Here is an 18,356-nt window from a genome sequence, read left to right as displayed (position 1 = left end):
TATCTTCTTCACCGCACACGGTCACAATCTGACCGTTCCAGACATACTTCAACTTTTGGTGGAGAGTGGACGACACTGCCCCAGCTGCGTGAATCCAAGGACGCCATAATAAGCAACTATATGCTGGCTGGATTTCCATCACATAGAAGATAATATCGAACACCTCCGGGCCAACCTTCACCGACAATGTGACTTCACCAAAAACAGACCGTTTGGATCCATCAAATGCACGTACAATCAGATCGCTCGGAGTAAGGACAAACCCTTCAACATCAATCTTGGTCAGGATCTTCTTGGGCAATACATTCAGAGACGAGCCAGTGTCTACCAACACGTGCAACAGCACCGCACCCTTACACTCCATGGTGATATGCAAGGCCTTGTTATGGTTGCGACCTTCAGGCGTTAGATCTAAATCTGTGAACCCCAAACCATGCCTGGTACTGACATTGACAATAACCCCCTCCAACTGGTTGACAGAGATCTCCTGAGGCACGTAAGCCAGATTCAGCATTTTCAACAAGGCATTACGATGTGCCTCAGAGCACAGGAGCAATGAGAGGATATAAATTTTGGACGGAGTTTGATTCAGCTGATCTACAATCTTGTAGTCACTCTTCTTTATAATTTTCATGAACTCCTCCACGTCTTTCTCAAACGAACCCTCAGGCGCCTCCTTTTGAGCAGGTTCTTCATCAACCACAGCCTGTTTACCTTTAGCTTTGGCAAGAGCCTCGACATTGTTATCCCTCAACGGTTGTGGTGCAAACAGACGACCGCTTCTGGTAAACCCTCCTGGTCCTCCAACATTGTCCATAATTGGACCAACAACCACAGAAGTTCTACCTGGCACACCAATAGTCACAGGAGCTTGGTTAACTGGTCTGACTTGATTTTCAGCCCTTCGATTACTGCGGTAAGCGTTGTCGTATTTCCACGGCACGACCCTACTATCAACAGCCCTTCTTCCCGAAGCAACAATAGTAGTTGGAGTACTGATGGTTACTGGCGCAGAAATGGTAACAGGAGTACCAATAGTTGTAGGCGCACTAACAGTCCTCTGGCCACGTCCCTTGGACGGTTTGAAATAAATGGTGACAGTTGACACCACCCCACGATCTTTCATGGCCCGAACAAACTGTAGACAGCCCTCATCCATCAAACTCTGGATACCGACCCTCAACTGGTTACAGCCGTTCTCTGAATCAACACATTCTGCACAGCCCTGGTCACAGCCCGGGAATACTTCCCCATTCAACAGACGATCCTTCACAACAAACAAAGACGTCTGAACATCCTCAACACTGACCACCAAGTCTTCAGTGTCTCCACCTCCGACATTGTTCACTCTATGCGCACCATGCTGAGGCATAGGGTTGTTTACAACATTCAGCACAGGAGCAAAATTGATAGTTTTGGCGTCAATTAAGTCCTGGACCTTATGATGAAAAGCCCGGCAGTTCTCAATATGGTGCCCCGGTGCACCAGAATGGAAATCACAACGAACGTTGGCATCATACCCAGGTGGTATTTTTGTCAACGGTGCCATAGTACGCAACTCAACGAACCCCAATTTGAGCAATTCGGGTAGCAATTCGGCGTATGTCATTGGCAGCGGGTCAAAACGTCGATCAGGCATCCTCTGTCTTGGCTGATACGGACGTTGTTGTTGTTGTGGTGGTGGTGGTGGTGGCGGTTGTTGTTGTTGAACTCTCTGTTGTTGCTGTTGTTGACGTGGTTGAGGTGCTGGAATGGTTACAGCAGCAACCTGGCGATACTGATTTCTGTTGGTATTCCTTCGGTATTGCACGACATTGGTTTCACCCTCTCTCCTGCGAGGTGCCCCAGCAAATGGCTTCTTTGAAGACGAGGAACCCGCATCCTGAATCTTTCCAGCTTTAATCAAGCTTTCTGTCCTCTCTCCACAAATCACAACATCTGAGAAACTACCGAATGGGCAGCTCCCCATCCGGTCCATGAATACATCCTGTAATGTACCGATGAACATATTGGTCAATTCCCTCTCCAGCATAGGGGGTTGTACTCTTGCAGCTAACTCACGCCATCTCTGGGCGTACTCCTTGAAGCTTTCACTAGATTTTTGACATAAACTCTGCAACTGAGTCCGGCTAGGCGCCATGTCCATATTGTGTTTGTACTGCCTCAAGAAGGCCTCACCCAGATCCCTCCAACATCGGATAGAATCTCTCTTTAGCTCCATGTACCAATCCAAGGAAGCCCCAGACAAGCTGTCCTGGAAGAAATACATCCACATTTTCTCATCGTCCGTGTAAGCAGAGATCTTCTTGTAGTAGGCCTGCACATGGGTGCGAGGACAAGAAGTACCATTGTATTTATCAAATGAGGGTGCCTTGAACTTGTGAGGAATTCTCAACCCTTCCACCAAGCCCATGTTCGTAACATCAAAACCCAGAGAATTCTGACACTCCATGGCTCTGATCTTTTCAGCAAGGGCATCAACTCTCCGGTCCCTCTCCTCAACTCTTACAACATCATCGTCTTCACTGAGCAGAGTGAACATGTCTTCCTGCCTGTCAACCAGCAGAGCAGGATGGCGAATCGGAGCCCGGGTAGCTCTGGCATTAACAGTCTCTGCAGCAAGAGGCTGTCCGTTGATTTTGATACCCCTCAATTCATCCCCTACAGCGTAGTCATTGAAGGGAGCAGCAGCAACAACATTGTCATGAACCGGTACACCCACTGGTGAAGCACGGTTGGACGGCGGAATCACGGCTTCCTATCTCTGGGCTAAGGCACGCAGCTCCTCTTGCCCTTGAACGACCCCTTGCATCATTGTCATGAATTGGGCCATGTTAGCCCTCATCTCAGCCAATTCTGCTTGAACCTGGTCCATGTTCCTCTGATGATTGAGTCTGGTTGCGTAGCGGTGCGGACGTCGATCAGCAATCCTTCCTAGACAATGATATGTGCATGATGCTTATGATGCATATGATGCACATGATATGTTCATTTCTCAGGCATTCGAAAGCCTAATTCATCCTTCAAGAAATGGCAACCTGCAATACACAACAAAGAGGCTATACAAGATAAGTGAGAACAAGGTGAAACACCAACAACCTCATCTATAGATATGAGCAACAGGGATCATACAACAAAGATTCAAAGATCCACATGAATCAAAGTACAACCATGAATCCCATCCAACAAGCCTGGAGGTGATTCTCAACATAAACAACAGAGATACAAGCTAAGACAAACGTTCTCCCGGAATGAGAGTCTTCAGATACTGACACTGGTCTATCAACAGGTCACACTCTGAACATTCTGGCAAAGGAGTGAGCTTCTCCTTCAATTGTCTTCTAAGCTCTACAACTTCTCCTCCAAGCTGGCTCTCTGAGGTACGTCTCAAGTCCACTTCCTTCTTCAATTGGATGTCTTTGTCTCTAAGTTGCTTCTCCAGGTCTCTGATCTTCTTCTGGTAGTTGGCTTCAACTCTCTGCAGCCTCAAGCACTCTCGGTGTTCTGCATCCAACAAGGTCTCCATCTCTTCTTAGGACCTCTTCTTGCTCTTTAAGCTAGCAACATCTTCACCTTGCATGTCTCTGAGTTGATGAGTCAGGTTCAACTTATCAACTTTGGCTTTGTAGAGCTCCATCTGGGTATCTTGCTCCTTCTCTTTCAACCGGCGATTCTCCATCAGGGCTTGCTTGTACTGCTCAGCAGGTACACTCTCAGCAAAGATCAAAGGTGGTTGCTCTTGCAAGGGCTTCATCCTATCATAAGGCAACAACAAAGTTTCCACTTTCTTCTTGACCCACTCAGTGTAGTCAGGCATAACAATGGCAAACTTCTTCCCTAGAACAACTCCATCCTTGACACCAATGGTCTTCCAAGCTCTTCCTATCTGCTCCAATCTAGCAGGGTCACTCCGCTTCTCAAAATACACACTTTCCGCTATCTCGGCATCAAGTGGTCTTCCATTCATCACAAACCCCAACTGGCGAAGAGAAAGAACTGGATTGTAACTGATGCAACCCTTAGTCCCTATAAGTGGCACATTACGAAACGCTCCACAACTCATGATGACATTACGCACATCCATCTGGTAAGATTGCCACCTGATATCATAAGAGGTAAGAGACATAACCCTCTGAGTCCACTTATGAATGCTTTGAGCATCCACAAAAGGTCCACTGACTGGCAGGAGAGACAGGAACCATCTGAGTAATAAAGGGATACAGCATCTGATAGCTCCACCCTTACCATGCCTACTGTGAATAGCATAGTAAGTGTCAGCTAACAAGGTAGGAACAGGGTTTCCTCCAATGAAAATGGTGACTGCAGCATAGTCCACAAAGTTGGGCATACTCGGGAACAGGACAATCCCATAAATCATGACAGCCAACTGAGCATGAAAAGCTTCCCAATTTCCCTTCTTTGCTTCTTCTCTAGCAAACCTCAACAGGAACCTCAAAGGCAAACCCACAACATCCCCACTGGATTTCCAATTATCACTGACTTCTTTGATACTCAGATGAAAAGCTCTGGAGACAGCTCTGAAATCAACCTCCTTAGGAACATCCAAGAAAGGAACTTGATACCGGATCGGGACACTCATCAGAATGGAGTACTCTTCAAGAGTGGGAGCTAACTGATAGTCTTGGAACGTGAAACAACGAAGCTCAGGATCATAGAACTGTAGAAGAGTCTGCAACGGCACTGGATCTACCACCATCTTCAACAGTGTCAACAAATCTCCATACTGATCAATAAACCCCTTCTGATCACCACCGGCCACAAGGTTGCTCAACTCTATCAGAGACGTCAAAGGCTCACGGTAAAAGCTGTAGGAGCAAGTATTCCTCTTCAACTCTGGACCAGTTGCCATCTTAACAATGAACAGACCCCCAAATGAACCTGAGAAATGATATGCATGCATAGATTAGCTTTTTCTTTTCTGATTCTTTTTTTCAATTTTTTTTATTGCATTATTTTTTGAAAATAAACATGCTATGATGCAAATGATGCAGACAATACTGGCTGGTTGTGCATCTCGGAGCACAGAATCAAAGCTTCAGCTTGAACTCGGAACCACAAAATCATCTGAGACCCAAAGTCATCTGAGACCCATGTCTGAACCAAGTCACCAACAGGACCACAAGTCACTAACAAGTCACCGACAAGTCACCAAGTCACCGACGAGTCACCAACTGTACCTGTAATAATGATCATTCCCTCCCCACTCACGGGTGTCATCTAGGCCAGAGTAAGGTCGAGAGAAACGCAACATAAATAACCCTTTCATAGAATATCATCATATACACACCCTAAGTATGTAACGATAATACCCCATCAGAGTCTGAACTGCTCGTGATATCATGTTCCGCTAAGTGGCGCAATACCACCCGATTCCCATGAATCACTATATTCCTAGGTGTCCTAGATTTCACTCATAGCCTGGGTATTGGGCCTTTTACCTCATGTAACTCCCACCCCAACAGAGAGACAACACATCACAGCCAGATGAACAAATGATGAATGCAAACATAAATGCAAATATAAACAAATAAATTCAATAAATGAAACAGCCAAAGCAACCAAACCCTAACCTAGAGAGCGCTAGGAGAGACTCGTTTAGGGAAGATGGACCAGCAAGAGGTCAACTTCTCTCAGTCCCCAGCAGAGTCGCCAGCTGTCGCATTACGCGAAAAACCGACGGGAAAACAAAACAACAGAGCCGCCACCGTGCGTTATTTATCCCAAAAGAGGGAAAGGAAACGCTCGATGTAAACCTGGAAAAGACATGGTCTCACGACCAGAGATGGATGGAATCGGGAGTCGGTTATGCGAAAGGAAGGTATTAGCACCCCTACGTATCCGTCGTACTCGACGGGATCCACACTCAAAAAGAAAGGATAAAGGTTGCTAAAAACTGATCACAAACTGCACAAGGCTGGACGGAAACACAGAAAGACAAAAGAAACGGGACTCGGCAGGATATCGCATCCTGGGCCTACGTAGTCTGTCAGGCACAGACATCAGAGTTGACGTAGTTCGGGACAAGGGGAAACGTGCTCGCTAGGATGTCGCATCCTATGCATACATATCTTCTCTAACCAGAGGAAGAATCAGAGCACTCGTAGCTCGGCTAACACACGCCAAACAAAACACACATAGGAAACCGACTGCCAATCGCTGGACTTACGTCAGACTCCACATAAACAGGCAAACCTGGAAACCGAATGCCAATCGCTGGACTTACATCAGACTCCGAACCAACAAACACACACAGGAAACCAACTGCCAATCGTTGGACTTATGTCAGCCTCCACACAACACAAAACAGACACAGGAAACCGACTGCCAATCGCTGGACTTACGTCAAACTCCTACACAACACAAAGGGGTTAAAACAAAAGGTTGCCCGGAGAGATCAGCTCATCTCCTGCCTACGTACCTCATCTGGTATGAGGATCAGGGCGACGTAGTTCCCCTACACAGGGAAAAAGGACTAGCCTAACCAGATACAAAGGGAGACACAAACTACTAGGGAGACTACGACTCGAGCCTAGAAGTTGTCATGCATACGATCCCTATGTTCAGGTTTCTATCTAACTTGCACAGGGAGCAAGCCATCTTAAACAGCACAAACAGTCATAAGCACAAAAAGCAATCACACACACTATATGCAAACAATTGGGCTCATACAAGGTTAAGCTTTAGTCAAGGGGTCATGTCAACCTCGACAAACAAGCCACTGTAACAGGGTGATGTTAGCTCTTAACCCTAACATTGAGAGTTAGGGTGAAGCAGATGAAATGGGAAGTGAGGATGAGACCTCATAGCTCTTATCCCTGGCCTGGGAGAGCTTCAGACAAATGAAAGTGTGGGAGTCCAGAAAGTGGGACTCTACTCCACATGACTGACACAACAAAGATCTTGGGTTTTGATTCAAAGTGCATCAACACAGTGGTGTGAGCAGGATGAATGACTCAACTGAATAGCAGGGGATGGATTGCACATCCCTTGTATCTGCCAATGCCTCTTCACTTAGGAGGTCTTTGATATGTACAGGGCACAAAGATAAACAGACACAAACATTGCCTCTTAAGGAGGGCTTCAGACAGGTGCCTGCCCACATAACAGGATAGGTCTTCCAGACTACATGAAGTCAGAGAGTTATACCTAGGTTAAGCAACCCACAAGCTAGCAAAGCAAGTTCAAAAGAACTCAAAGCATCTTAGGTACCTGAAAAAATCTAAACCAATCAGTTTACAATTCAAGAAATCAAACAGACAACAGTCATCAGGCAATAGTACACAGTCAGACAAAGCATTAGGTGTCAATGTGCAAGGCACAAGGCAAACTCAAGTGAGCTAACATCAACCTACAAAACACACAAGTGTTAGTAATCAAGAGCAAACATCAATGCTCAAATGAGGAAGCATCATCAACTATGGACTTGGATGTTTAAACCTGAAGTCAAAGCTCAATTGTGAGTCACAAACCACTAGGTCAAAGCCTAGGGTCAAAGATGGAGAAAAAATTCAAAACAGAACATGAAATTCAACATGAATCAACTTCAATCTCATCTTGACACATTCCAAAAGGTCTCATATCAATATCATTAACCAAATCCATTTCATGATCAATTGAAGTTCAAGGCAATTTTAAAGCTCAAATGTGACCAACCAGAATGAAAAATCTCAATTAAATCAGAAATGATCCAAATAATTCCAACAAAATTCATGATCAATCAGAACATCTATAACATGCATCACACAAAAAATCAAGAGCATAGGATATCATTTGGTATGGCAAACACATCATTCAAGTTGAACATCACAAGGTGTGACACAAATTGTCACACCAACTTAGCACATTCATAAAACAGCAATGGCAAGTGATAAAAATACCAAATCAACACCAAAATGTCAAGCAATATGTTTAGTTATAGCATGCAAAATTTCACATTCATTGGATCAAAGACCAGCATTTCACAACATGATAACCAAGGCAAGGTCAAATATGGACATGTATTCAAACACTCTAGACAAAATATTTTTCAGGCCAGGAACAACTTTGAAATTAATGATCACAAATAAATAGACAAGATAAGGATCATAATGCAAAAAATTGGAGATCATTTGGTTGAGTTTTCAATTTGTAATGAATTTTGGAAGTTGATGGAAAAAAATTGAAATGAAAAATGGGCAATGCATGAAATAATGAAGGAAATAGTGACAAAAATGCAAGGCAATGGGAAAATGCATCCAGCCGGTATCAAACCAAGGCCATATTTGAAACTACATGCACGCCAAAGCCAAAACGACGTAGTTTCAGCATGAAACCCTAAGCGCACGCATGCATGGATTAAAAAAAATCCACAGGTAATGCCTATGCGTTCCGCAGGTAACCTTATGCGTTTTGTAACAAAATTCGCAGGAAAATCTCCAGCAAAACTGGAGAATGAAGAACATGATGAAGATCATGAAGATCTTCATCCAGAATTTTCCAGAAAAATTCAAATGCTCCAGAAATGAAAAATGAGCACATCAATCAACTCATTAGGTATCATACATCAAGAATCCATGAATCATTCATGCAAAAACATCATCAAACGCATGGATCGAAGGAAATAAAAAACATCATCCAAACTTTAATCACATGGATCTTTGTGTACAATGCATCATTTCACTCCATTCAAAGCTCAGATTCATCACCAATCTATGAACTACACAACTAGCATAATGGATTGCAAAATTAAAGAGGTCGAAAAAGTAACCTCTTGATGAACAACAACTGAAATCGTGTATTACAAGGCTTGTGCTGCTCCAATTCTTCTCCAATATGCTTCTTGAGATGGATGATGATGAAATGGAAGCTCAAATGCTCATGAATTCAACTGAATCTCCAACTGCCATGAATGCTTCACTCTATGAACATGAACAATACAGCCACGATTTCTCTTGAATCTTGGTCCAAATGTGCTCAACAACACTTCATGATGATGAATTAAGCAATGAAATGTGTTCAAGTTTGAAGAATTTTGGAAAAAAATTGAGAAAAATTTGGAGATTTTGGTGATTCTAGATCTAGAATTGTTCATTCTGATGCAAACAGTTATGATTAAGCATTTATACTCCATGCTAATCATGTTTAGGAAAGGATTAGGGCAAATGCACATGGAATTAGTGAGTTTGTGGTGTAAGTGCAAAAATGATATTTTCTCTCCATGCACCCTCATGCACGTGAACAGTGCATGTTCAAGGTCAAAAATGCCTAAAAATGAGTTCATGCACATGTTGGAATTAGTTTGGTATGCATATGTTCAACCAAAATGAGTTTATGAAATTTCTTCCCAAAATCTTCATGAATGAACCAATGCCATGCAAATGAGATTTCATGCCATGTGATGATATGCTTGGAAAATACATGTTATAAGGATCAATATGCAAAAAGAGCCACTCAAATTGGAGTTTTGGTTTGAAAGTTATGTCCATTTGAAGTTTGAACCACACTTTGCCATGATTGAACCATACCTCTTCAACCACACATGAGAAATCCATGATCTTGGCCTTTTTGGAAATGGGAGAGAAATATCTTCAACTTTCATGTTGGACAAATTTTCATTTGAAGCTTTCTTGATGATGTAATCTTGAGTTGAAGTTGGTCCAAAACCTTTCCATTTTTGGAAAGTTCAAATTACAGGTCACCTGCTATTTTTGGAAAGTTTTGATCTGACCTCAAATTCTTCACTGTTGATGTTTAAAATGTCAAATGAGACTTGTTTGCACATGAATGAGGCATCTCTAACCATCTCCCACCTCCAAATCCACAGTTGAATTGACAGTTGACTTTTGTTGACTTTTTAGGGTTTCAGATGATTTGCACATGGACTGATGAGCTCTTAGCCTTCAATTCTTGGCCAAATTACTTCAAAATATTCCTTGGGTCATGTCAACTCATTGTACCAACCCTAGGGTTTTGATTTCATGGAGAATGCTCTTGTTGCCTTGCACAACTGAATCTCCTGACCAGTCTGACTGATGACTTGATGGACTATGCAAATGAACAATGCAATGTTAATGACCTAAAATGAAAATGTATATACAAAATGGGAGGTTCAAATTTGAGGTGCTACACTATGTTCCATGGAAACTAATAAAAACCATCCCTGCATGCATTCCTGAACATTCATACATCATTAATCAATAAGAAAAGCTCTTAAGGATTTTGTTTGTTTAAACGCAGGAAATAAAAAAAATCTATGAACACAGTCGTGGATCCCACGGCTAGGAAAACCTTCTCTTTCAGATTCAAGACTTCATATATTGACACTTTGAAGGTCCTTTTCTCTATGGAAACGTCCCTCAATCCTAGCGATCATAGCCCTCTCTTTTACCCACGCAAAGTAGGGTTCCTTGGCTAGGATGTTCTTCTTGCCCCAGTCTTGGTCAATCTAAATTATGCTTGTCCAAGTTCTTGTTACTCTCTTCATAGTTTGACAAAAGAAATCAGAGCTCCGTAGTTTGGAGTAGAAAATGTTTGTGTGTTTGGTTGATTTTAACTTTTAGAATGGGGTTTTCGTAGAGGGTGCCCTAAGGCACAAAAATTAGGTTTTAATAGGTTGTGTTGATTTTACCCTAAACAAGGGTTTATTGAAAATAAATTCTGATTAGTTTGCACTAAAGTCTTGGGGCGTAGGTGAATATTCTAGACAACAAGGCAGAATGCTCCATTCTCACTCATTCTCCACCACTTAAGCCTCGTGGCGCACAATATTAATTGTAGTTATTAAGTGTTTTAAATTTGATTAAGAAAAATCCGCTTGCCTTTGGATTAAGGGTTTGTTTGTTAGAAATAACCTGCTGCAGAATCTGCTTTTTGCCATTTGGTGCAAAGAATGATTTCTGGCACATGGGGTCGAGTTATTGGCTTGGAGAGGATTTGGCACGCATGATGACCTTGATTCATACGTCAATACCATTTTTTATATGTTTTTGTACCATTGGGACCAAAAGAAGTGAGTTAGAAGGCTTGGCATGTTGACTTGCACATTCGGACTAGTGCGCAATTGGCTTGTGCACCAAGATAAAACACCAACTTTGAACCAAGGCCAAATAAAAATGGCTCGTGCACTTTGCTTCAATTTTGGGTCATTTATTATTTACTATGAACTTGATTGAATGCATAAATAACCGTGTCAAAAGGGCTTGTGGTTTGGAAATTGCAAGGTGTTAAAGTAGAGGCCATGACATGATTTTAGGGCATGTTGGACCAACTTGGCCAATAGCAAAATTGAAGCATTTCCTCAATTAATTAGGTCAGGGACCTTGAAACAAATTTGGAGAGGTGTTTATCTGGGACATTTTTCTCAAAGTCGAATTTAAAAATCTTAAAAAATGAAGGTGTTATGGTCATTTGAACTTCCCATAGGCCATTCTTGCCAAAGTGTGACCGACCACCATGGCCTAGTTTTAGGGTTTTTGTGATTTCTTGCTTTTCAAGCCACGGTGATAGAAGTTTTAATTTCATATGATCATATCATGATGGGAAATGATGTTTGGACTTTTTTGGAATTATTTTAGGTCAAATTGGTGGGTGGATCAAGTCATGGAAAGTTGAAAAATCAAGTATGAAAGAACTACTTGTAACATGGATTGGATGGTTGTTTCAATGGTTGGTTGTGTTTGTAATGGACATGAAATTATGTAGTTAATGTTGAATGAGTGGTAGGGTAATTGGATTGCCAAAAATGAGGAATGTCAATGATCAAAGGAACCTCAAACTAGGGTTTCTTGAGCCACAAGTTTCATCAAGAACCATGGACAGAAGAATTAGGGTTTGAAGTGTAGGTGTTAAATTGAGATGTTTAAAGGGTATGGGGCATGTAAAAATTTGACTTTGAGGGATCCTCGATGGCAAGGTCAATATCCATGGTGAATCAATACTTGTGAAAGCCAAATGAGGGAACTTGGGTTTGGTCCTTTTGTGACCAGATGACTCTTGAAACTTCTTTAAAAAGGGGAATCACCACCCAAATTGGGTTTGGGGAGTGAGTGGGATGTCTTGAGTGGTCCTCTTAGCTTTGTGGGATGCTTGAGGATGAGATTGGGGTAAAGGTGTCTTGGGCACTAATAACACTGAAATTTACCGTATTTTCGACTCCGATTTCACATGCATTCTAGTTGTTTTATTGTTATTTTGTTGTGTTATTACTATGTTTTTCTTTGTTTTCAGGTTTTTACTTTAATCGGAGCCCCGATCCAGAAAAGGAGCAAAAAAGAGCCAAAACCCCTAAAATTCAGCATTTTGTACTTGTGGCTTCCACCATGGCTGGCGCCATAGACCCTGCCATGACGTGTCCAAGCTCAACCTCCCTCAACTGCCGCATTCCCCACTACTTCCACTAAGGCGCCTCAGATTGGCCTTGTGGCGGGCGCCATGGCCTTGTGGCGGGCGCCACAAGAAGAAAAGTTTTCCCTCCCATTTTCAAGTTGAAGGGCATCCTTGTCATTTCCATCTTTTTACTTGCTTATAAATAGAAACTCGAAATCACTTTTTTAATCATCCAAACTTAGAGCAGAGGCAAACTTAGAAGCAAACTTTGTTTCACTTAGGCATATATTCAGTATTTTAAAGTGGTAATCGCTTCGCATTGGAGTGTTACCACAATTGTGTAATCAAGTCTGTGATCGAGTCTGTAATCGAGTTTGGAGCACTTTGGAAGGAAGTTAAACCTGCCGCCATTTTCATTTCCGCTTTGCAATTTATTCAACTCTTCGATTGGAGCAGGTTTTTATTACTTGTCTTTATCTTATTTATTTTCCCGCACTCGCTTTACTTTTATTTATTTTCTCGCACTCGCTTTACTTTTATTTATTTCCTCGCACTCGCTTTAAATTATTTATTTCCCCGCACTCGCTTTACTTTATTTATTTCTCGCACTCGCACTAATTTTATTTACTTTCCGCACTCGCACTACTTTTATTTATTTTAATGCACTTTTACTTTACCATGTCTAACTAAATGTATAAGGTTAGAATGTAAGGATCGTAATTGAACCGATAATCCGTACAATTATTCGTAGAAACACTTAAGGGCTATTTTAACTTTCAACTTAAGTTTTCCCGCACTTCAATTCCGTTGGGTAAGATCGAAAGCCGTCCAACGTCTATCTAAACTTAATTGTTTTTAACTATTTCAAAAACAGCGAAAGCGCTTTGTTTAGTTCATTATGAGATTTTAACTTAAGAAGAAAAGAGATTTTAGAACTATTTTCGGACACGTTTATAAGTTTAGAGTTTGGTTCATAAGAACCTCTTTTGGTTAAGAAATCCAGGTTATGATACTTTTCAACTTAGTCAAGATACTATATTTCTTTAAAATAGGTTTACTACTCTAACGCAATATGCGCCTTTTTATAAGTGACAATAAGAGGGTTTGATTAGGGAGTACAACTCAGTTCTGAATACGCGAAAGCGACAGTTCCTGTTAAATTAGTTCTTTTCAAAGTAGGATACACTGCCCATAAGTAGCTCTATTAGCAAGTACTTGGATTATTAATTGATTATGTGAATTACATTCGACCCTGTCTTTATTAATTAAACTTTTTCAATACTTTACTTTTCATTGCACACTCTAAAAACACCTATTTTGATTGCCTTTGATAAACACCATAACAATAGATACCGATAGATTGACACTTGGTCTCTGTGGATTCGACAATCTTTTATATTACTCTGACGCGTTCGTATACTTGCGAAAAGCACGCATCAAGTTTTTGGCGTCGTTGCCGGGGACCAATATCGTCAAATTTCATTTCCATGTTGTTATATCGTTTAGACTTAGGCTATTTCCCATCGGTCAATGGGAAGAACTCGCAGCACCGGAAGTTTAAGCTTAATATACCCTCTGGCGGAACCTGAACGTTACGCTCGCGCACGTTTATTCTTTCATAGAATTAAGAGAGCTATGGCCGAAGATCAAAACCAAAGACCTCTTAAAGATTTCGCTCAAATGAAGAACCTAGTTCTAGTATAGTAAACCCAACCATCCCAGCTAATAATTTTGAACTTAAACCATCCCTATTGCAACTAGTGCAACAAAGACAATTAGCGGGTCTCGCTACTGAGAACCTGAACCAACATTTAAAAATATTTCTTCAATTAGCAGACACTTTTAAAACCAATGGAGCTTCTCCTGAGGCAATACGTTTAAGATTATTCCCTTTTTCCCTCAGAGATAAAGCCCTATCATGGTTAGATTCCCTTCCACCCAATTCCATTATGACTTGGGATAACCTTAGAAGAGTTTTTCTTGCTAGATACTTTTCCCCGAGTAAGACCGCCGTTCTTCGAAACCATATAACTAGATTTACCCAAAACCAAGGAGAATCGTTGTTCGAAGCTTGGGAGAGATATAAAGAGTTGTTACGAGCATGCCCACATCATGGTTTTGAAAATTGGTTAATCATTGAAACCTTCTATAATGGACTTCACTATAACACGAAGATGACCATCGACACTGCCGCAGGCGGTGCTCCGATGAACAAACCTTATCCTGAAGCCAGTGCCCTCATTGAAGATATGGCTCAAAACCATCAATCATGGGGAGTCGAACGAGCGACAGTTGAGAAGAAGGAAGCCCAAGGAGGATGAACTAAGCTCTATAGACATGATGCAAGCTAAAATGGACGCATTAGCCCTTAAGGTCGAGCATATGTGCATAAACTCGAATACTGTAGCAACAGTTTTGTCGGATTGTGAGATATGTGGAACCAAAGGACACCAATCTGTAGAATGCAGTCTATTAAACGAAACCCACTCTGAGCAAGTGAACTACACCCAAGGGAACCCATACTCGAATACCTATAACCCTGGATGGAGGAATCACCTGAACTTCTCCTATAAAAACAATAACCCAATCCAAAATAATGCACCTCTGAGACCTAGTTATCAAGCCCCTAAATCAAATCAACCTATGCAACCTGTACCACAAAAACCGAGCCTCGAGAAAATTATGGAAATTTTTATCACCGCTCAAACCCAACAAAACAAGGAGTTCATGAACCAAAACATTCATGTTAACGAATTGATTACCCAGTTAGGAACCAAGTTGACCAAATAGTTACTCATACTAAGATGCTTGAAACCCAGATCTCTCAGGTAGCTTTGAACCAAGCCCCTCAGACTACACCTGGAGGATAATTCCCTGGACAACCTCAACAAAATCCGAGAGGGCAAGCCAATGTCATTACCCTACAAAGTGGGAACGCTTATGATGAGCCACCAAACCCCAGATTTAGTGAACCCGAAACTTCTAAGGAATGTACCAAACCCACAGACGAAGTAAAGGAACCAGAGGAATCTGAAAACCAGAAAGGTCGAGAAAAAGGAGAAGAACCTAAAGATAAAACTTACGTACCACCCCCGTCATACAAACCACCTATACCATATCCGCAAAGACTCAAACAAATCCAGATCAATAAACAGTATCAAAAATTTATTAAAGTTATAGAAAAACTTCATGTAGAAATCCCTTTCACATAAGCCATCACCCAAATACCTTCTTATGCAAAGTTTCTCAAATACATCCTTACCAACAAACGTAGACTTGACGATCCGAGGCCTTTGGAATGTAATGCTATTTCCGAGGACAAATTAGAAAAGAAAGATAAAGATCCTGGAAATTTCTCCATTCCTTGCCTTTTAGGTAATCATGTCATCGAAAAAGCTTTTCTAGACCTAGGAGCTAGTGTGAGCTTAATGCCTTTAGCAGTTTGTGAGAGGTTAAACTTAGGAGAATTACAATCCATTAAGATGTCACTTCAGTTAGCCGATAGATCTGTTAAATATCTGATAGGCATTTTAGAAGATGTTCCTGTTAGAATAGGTCAGTTATTTATCCCTACTGATTTTGTTGTCATGGACATCAAAGAGGACAATGATATACCAATCCTTCTAGGTAGACCATTCTTATCGACTGCAGGAGCCATAATAGATGTCAAGAAAGGAAAGTTGACATTTGAGGTAGGTGACGAGAAAATAGAATTTATACTTTCGAAATTTCTTATGGCACCTGTGATAGGAGACGTGTGTTATGCCTTAGATATCATTGATGAATGTGTTAGAGAATTAGAACAAGAAGAAATTATAAAAACAATCAAGTTACCATCAACTCCCATAATGGAAGATGATGACTTTAAGAAACCCTACATCAATGATAACCTTTACAAATGTTTATCCCTTACCCCAGATCCTATGCCATTCCCTAAGAAACCAACCTTAGAACTTAAGGAACTGCCTAAGAACCTGAGATATGAGTTCCTCGATGAAAAGATGAATCGTCCAGTTATAGTCAGTGCTACCTTGAGCCAAGAGGAAACGAACCAACTTTTAGACGTCTTACGAAGATATCCCTCAGTCTTAGGATATAATATCTCTGACCTGAAAGGTATAAGCCCATCCGTATGCATGCATTGGGTTTCGCTAGAAGAAGATTCAAAACCCTCCAGGGAACATTAGAGAAGAATAAACCCTATAATGAGTGATGTTGTTAAAAAGGAAGTTCTTAAGTTACTTGAGGCAGGTATAATCTATCAGATCTCGGATAGTAAGTGGGTAAGCCCTGTGCATGTAGTACCTAAAAAGGGAGGTATCACAGTCGTGCAAAATGATAGAGGCGAACATGTAGCAAAACATTTAGAACGAGGATGGCGGATGTGTATAGATTATAGAAAATTAAATAAAGCAACCAGGAAGGATCATTTCCCTTTACCATTTATAGACCAAATGTTGGAGCGTCTAGCCAGACACGCTTACTTTTGCTATCTAGATGGATACTCTGGATTCTTCCAAATACCTATCCACCCCGAAGATCAAGAAAAAACTACCTTTACATGCCCTTATGGAACTTTTGCCTACAGACGAATGCCATTCGGCCTCTGTAATGCCCCAGCTACTTTCCAACGCTGCATGATGTCAATCTTTGCAGATTACCTAGATGGTATCATGGAAGTGTTTATGGATGATTTCTCGGTTTGCGGATTTGATTTCCACAATTGTCTTGCTAACCTTGAGAAAATCCTGGAGAGATGCGTGGAGGTGAACCTCGTGCTAAACTGGGAAAAGTGTCATTTCATGGTGACCGAAGGAATAGTTTTAGGACATATAGTTTTTGAAAAAGGTATAGAGGTAGATAGAGCTAAAATAGAAGTTATAGAAAACCTAAAACCCCCAAAAACCATCAGAGAAGTCCGAAGCTTTCTTGGACACGCTGGATTCTACCGGCGTTTTATTAAAGAATTCTTCAAAATAACTAAACCTTTAACTGGACTTTTAATGAAAGATGCTGAATTCATTTTTGATGGAAAATGTAATGACGCATTTAATCTTTTAAAGCAAGCATTAATCTCTGCACCTATTATGAAACCGCCTGATTGGTCGGAACCTTTTGAGATAATGTGCGATGCTAGTGATTATGCAGTTGGAGCCGTTCTAGGACAAAGGAAAGATAAAAAATTACATGCCATTTATTATGCCAGTAGAACCCTAGATGCTGCCCAACTTAACTATGCAACAACTGGAAAAGAATTACTCGCTGTAGTATTTGCTATAGACAAATTTAGATCTTATCTAGTAGGAGCAAAAATTATAGTTTACACCGATCATGCTGCCATTCGTTACCTATTAAGTAAAAAAGATGCCAAGCCCAGGTTACTCCGATGGATTCTATTACTACAAGAGTTTGATTTAGATATAAGAGATAAAAAAAGGCACTGAAAATGTAGTAGCCGATCACCTTTCTAGGCTAGAGCATCTAAAACCAGAACTAGTACCCATAAATGATGATTTCACCTATGATAGACTGATAGCTAGAGTAGAAACCATTGAAGATAATAACCTAGATCCTTATGAGCATCCCCAAAATTCCTTAGCAATACGTAACGTACCCTGGTATGCAGACTTCGTTAATTACCTAGCTGCTGATATAGTACCACCTGATCTTGACTACCACCGCAAGAAGAAATTCTTCCACGATGTGAGAAACTTCTATTGGGACGAACCACTCCTTTTCAAAAGGGGTAAAGATGGCATTTTTCGCCGTTGCGTTCCGGAAGAAGAGGTAAATAGTATTATCAAGCATTGTCATTCTGCACCTTATGGTGGACATGCGAGTACCTCTAAGACATATGCCAAGATTCTTCAAGCTGGTCTATTCTGGCCCACCATGTGGCGTGATGTCTATGCTTGTATTGTCAAATGTGATAGATGCCAACGCACTAGAAACATTTCAAGGCGTGATGAAATGCCTCTAAGAAACATTCAGGAAGTAGAACTCTTTGACGTATGGGGTATAGATTTCATGGG

General features: G+C 41.3%; 1 non-coding gene across 1 annotated transcript; it reads right to left on the bottom strand.

Moving 5' to 3' along the window:
* Positions 1-14,336: 14,336 nt before the first annotated feature.
* Positions 14,337-14,443, bottom strand: LOC127077870 (small nucleolar RNA R71). Its single transcript, XR_007787637.1, has one exon. It is a non-coding gene; the product is annotated as a small nucleolar RNA R71 (small nucleolar RNA).
* Between the last annotated feature and the right edge of the window lie 3,913 nt (positions 14,444-18,356).

The sequence above is a fragment of the Lathyrus oleraceus genome, chromosome 4 (assembly GCF_024323335.1).
Source record: "Lathyrus oleraceus cultivar Zhongwan6 chromosome 4, CAAS_Psat_ZW6_1.0, whole genome shotgun sequence".
Lineage (NCBI taxonomy): Eukaryota > Viridiplantae > Streptophyta > Magnoliopsida > Fabales > Fabaceae > Lathyrus > Lathyrus oleraceus.
The sequence above is the reverse complement of the archived record's forward strand: the minus strand, read 5'-3'. Positions and strand labels throughout refer to the sequence as shown.